We start from the raw sequence: 4,989 nt of genomic DNA, 5'->3' as shown, positions 1-4,989 counted from the left end.
ACGCGGACAAGCACAAAAATATATATGGTAAAAGTAATGGAAATAAAATGGGAAAATAACGACACCAAGAATTTTACGTGGAAACCCTTCTGAATAAGGGAAAAAACCACGGACTAAGAGGAGCAATTGATATTACTATAGTAAGGAATTTTACACTGTGTAGTCACGAATACAATACTCAAAGTGACTACTACACACTCAAAAGGAACAACACTCTTTTGGTTTCCGTCTTACTAAAATATCGCTCACACTCTATTTTTCTTCATAGACTATTTTCTTGTATAGTCTATGGAATACCTCACTTTGCTCTCAAAATGGTTTTTCTCTCTAACTTGGTGTGTTCTACAAATGAGCAAGAATGCTCTATTTATAGAAGGATAAAACCATGCTTATGTCACTAATGACAGGTAAATATAGCAAAGTCAAAAATGGTTGCAAATCTTACCAATTTGCCAACTACCAAATCTTTTCTTTTCAACTCCAATTACTATTCCTTTTTAACAATTGCTTGTACCAATTGAATAACTAAAGTTGACCAAAAAATGGGATGGATTCAACAATATGGTACATACTGAATCCCATAATTCCAATGTTAGAACTATTATTGTGCCTTGTCACATTTTTTTAATTAGTAATCAATTACCTTAATCACAACAACATGGTCAGGTTGCTCTCCAGGCTCATAAAGGACGGCATTACTAGAAACCATGTCATCGACAACGTTGCTTTTCGAGATCTCCTAAAGTAGCCTCGAAGTATTGGAAATGGTACAAAATTACCCTCCATCCACCTATTGGCTCCAAAATGCCCTTCTCATCTACATATTGGCTCTAAAATATCCTTATCATCCACCTTTGGGTTCAAAATTGACCACTTATTTAACTATATTAAAATTAAACTATTTAAATTATTTTTAAAATACTTGGCGCTAAACTATTGGTTATAATTTAATTTATTAATATAATTTTTAAACCAACTCAATACCGACTCATTATTAACTAAACCCCACCGAATTAATAAACCAATTATAATATCGAAATTGTCATAAACACTACTAAAACACGACGAAATTATAGATTCCTGAAAATGACATTCAAAATTATTATACTCTGAATCAAAGCCCCAATTAAATTTAGGTTGAGCCCCTTATTTTGGAGGACACCTTAATAGGATTCTATTTCAAGCTTGAAATCAAAATCAATGATTAAAGTTAAAGAAGTAGTACATTTGAATTAATTCATGCACTTTTTTTAAATATAATTTTATAAATATGTATGGTTTGTTTTAAAAACATAATATATTATTTAAAAAAAATTTTATCTATGATGTAACATCACATAATTGAGACGAATGAATAATTAAGATGAACATAGTCAGACTTTTAAGTTTATCGTTAATTTTTATTTAGACACTTGAATGTATGATAAAATTTACTTCTCTAGATATTTTCGCCTCAAATTTTCAAAAACTCTCATTGGAAGTAGCTTTCTTGTTGTTGCATTAGTAATGTGATGGGTTTATTATTTTGGTGGGATTTAATTAGTAATGGGTGGGTAGTGGATTGATTTATAAATTATATTAATAAGTTAAATTATAACAAATAGTTGAGCGTAACGTATTTACAAAAATATTTAAATAGTTTAAATTTAAAATCGTTAAATAAGTGATCAATTTTGAACCCAAAGGTAGATGACAAGGATATTTTGGAGCCAATAGGTTGGTGGGGATGGTATTTTGGAGCCAATAGGTGGATGGAGGGTAATTTTGTACCAATTTCAATACTTCGAGGGTATTTTAGGTCATTTTCCGAATTTTCAATGAATACATAAGACTAACACACAACTGATTTCCTAAAGAAACAACAACAATAACAACAACAAAGCAAGATTTTTAATTTGAATGGAACATACCTGGGACAAAAGTATTTTGTGGGCTTCCATTGATGAAGGGTATATTTTAAGAATACAAGCAATAGCATACAAGGTGGAAGGAGATATTTCGGCCTCATTTCTATCCACAGAAGCAAAGAGGTTTTCCATGGTATCATTAAGGCCAACAACCACACTGCTGTATCTTTCAGTGTTGGCAGTCCACAGGACCACCACCTTGTCCACTTTGTTGTTCTCCATAAACTCCCTAATTTACCCAAAAACAACACTATAATTAGCAACCAAAAGGTTATATACTTTGTGATATAATAAAACAACCCTGTTTTACCTAATATCCTTAATAATTTGATCAACTTGTTCTTTCTTGGTTCCTTTGATGACATTGTTAGCACGTGAGCCTTGGTTTGCAGCAATAAAATCAGTTGCTTTTGAAGATCAATGCCAAAAACATTAGCTCTTGCCATGTCATCTGCCAAATTCATGTTGCTGATGTCCCATCCTCCAAACACTACATCATCTGGATAGATTAACCTATTTCATTATCAATTGATTAAAAAAAAACACATCAACAAACAGAAAAAATTTAATCCTCGTCTCATTTGTTTGTCTTACTTCCCTTTTTTAGAGTATATATTTTTTTTAAAGAAAAGTCTTTCTACCACAAGATTCATGCTTTACCCCTCCATGTCAATTCAAAACAGGACTAAAACAATATTTCTTTTATCCGTTTACAAAAGATATTTCTTTCTTTTTATGTCAACTTCTAAAGTTAAACATTTCTTTTTCTTTTATGTTAACTTCTAATTTCAACTTTGCATCTTTCATATCAAAACATTCATTCTTTAGCTTCTTTAAGCAGCGCGTTAAGTCAAAATTGAAACAGAGTATATAAAAGTGACAACCTACACCAGAAAGTGTCATTTCAAAACAAATAAAGGTTACCATGGGAAGTATGCTCTTAAAGGAAGCATAGATCTCCTCTCCATTGAAGCACCCAACTCGAATTGTAGAGGCCTGTGTAAGAGAACCAAAGTAATTGGCTTGCTGCACATCCTTGGTAGCCTATGAAATTCCTCTGCCAATTTTCAACAACACCCATTGTTTATGCAAGAATCATGACAAAGACATAGAGAAATTACAGAGCAAAAAGAGAGAAAAAAAACTCACTCTCTGTTAGCAATAACACCTCCAGTCAAGGCTGAACCATTGTTTCCACCCATCCAACCAGCATAACCCTACCAGAAATCAAATTACACAAAAAATTATCACAAAACAGAAAAGACCCATGGTTTAATTTCTCAAATCTTGAATATAGTTCCATTCTTTAGCAAAAATGAAGGATCTGGTAAAAAAAAAAACAACTCAAAACACACCCTAATTTTGGAACATGAACAATAGTTTTGAATTCATATTTGACAGTTTTTGGCTTAACAGTCCATTGAAATGTCTCATTTTTTTCCTCATGAACCAACTCAGTTGTTTGATAATCATAAACAGAGCGAATCTCACTCTCTGTATACTTAACATTGGGACTCTCAACCTTAAAGTTCTCAATAAACATTTTTACTCACAAACACAACTTTTGAAACTTTTTTTTGTTTTTTGACTGAAAAAAATGGAGAAGAAGACACTTTTAAGGCTAAGAGTTCCACTTGTATTTTTGTTGGCAAAGCCATGGGAATGTATAAATAGAGAAATTTTGTGGAAGCGGAAATACACATGGCACTTTAGCGCTGAATGGGGGCCCACCGCTATGTGCAATACTACTAATAGAGAATCTCTGTCGCAAAATTGATGATTTTTTTTGTAAATTAAAATGAAGTATAACTTAGAACTATTCTAAAAAGTCTAATCTATAATTATTAATTTTCAGTTTATAGTGTTCAAGAAAAAATCAATATCCTTGATAAGTAAAATTATTCTAAAAAGTCTAACTTATAATTATTATTTTTTAGTTCACAGTGCCCAAAAAAGTTTGAAAAGTCAAATTATTGTGGAAAGTCTAACCTATAAGTATTATTTTTAGATTCACACTGCTAAGAAATTGAGATCCCACTTAAAAAAAGAAGTGTTAAAAGTTCTCTTTCTTTATTATTTTCCTTATTCCGTATCTTTTCTACTCCTTTATTTTTATTTAGGGTTCTTCATAATTTTTTTAATTATTCTTATTATTTATTCATCAAACTTGAAAACTTCATATTTTTAGTAGGATTATTTTGCTCGTGATTTAGTTTGGACCATTTTTTAATTAAACAAAAATAAATTTAATTAATTTAATTTTTCAAATGATCAAATCAAGTAAAATTAATTAAGTCGATTTTTTCATCACTTTAAACTTTTTTTATTTTTCTTGCTATTTGATTTTTGTGGGCTTCTAAAAAATGTACGATGCTATAAAATTTTGATAAGTTACATATATATATATATATATATATATATACATATATATATATATATATATATATATATGTGTATGTATGTATACGATATATTAAGATATCTTGTTAATATTTGATTTAAATAAAAATAATCAATTAACTTAAGAGTTATTTTCAACAAGAAAAAGCACTATCAACATTATCAAAATAAAATTAAAAACAAAGTAAATACAATAAAATTTGATTATCATAAAAACATGAATACTAACAAAGAGAACAAAAAAGAATTCAATTTTGAAGAATGTTATATAAAAAATCATTAAGGACCATTTATCAATAAAATAATAGAATAAAAAAATTTATCCTAAAAAATCAATGTCTATCAACGAACACTTGGAATTTTAAGAAGTAACAGTCTTCTTCGAGGTTTCGAAGATGTAACAACCTTCTCAACGTTAGAATATGATGGCCCTCTTGGCGGTTCAGATATGTAATGTCCCTCTTGGCCATTTAAAGATGTAACACCCTTCTTGGAGTTTTCGACGATGCAATAGCCCTCTTGGCATTTGCATACATAATTTCCCTCTCGACATTTGAAGATAATGGCCTTCTCGGCAGTTTGCATATCTAATGGCCCTCTTGGCAAGGAAAGTTGATGGCCCTCTTGGCGGTTGAAGATGCAATGACCCTCTTGGCGGTTTGAATATGAAGGCCCTCTCGGC

General features: G+C 30.6%; 2 pseudogenes; both read right to left on the bottom strand.

Annotated features, from left to right (window-relative positions):
* The window catches only part of LOC107016827, an 8,396-nt pseudogene extending 5,993 nt beyond the window's left edge, over positions 1–2,403 (bottom strand).
* On the bottom strand, positions 2,403–3,566 carry LOC114076900 (annotated as a pseudogene).
* Between the last annotated feature and the right edge of the window lie 1,423 nt (positions 3,567–4,989).

This window comes from Solanum pennellii, chromosome 4, assembly GCF_001406875.1.
Source record: "Solanum pennellii chromosome 4, SPENNV200".
NCBI classification, from domain to species: Eukaryota; Viridiplantae; Streptophyta; class Magnoliopsida; order Solanales; family Solanaceae; genus Solanum; species Solanum pennellii.
This window is presented reverse-complemented; position numbering and strand designations above follow the sequence as displayed.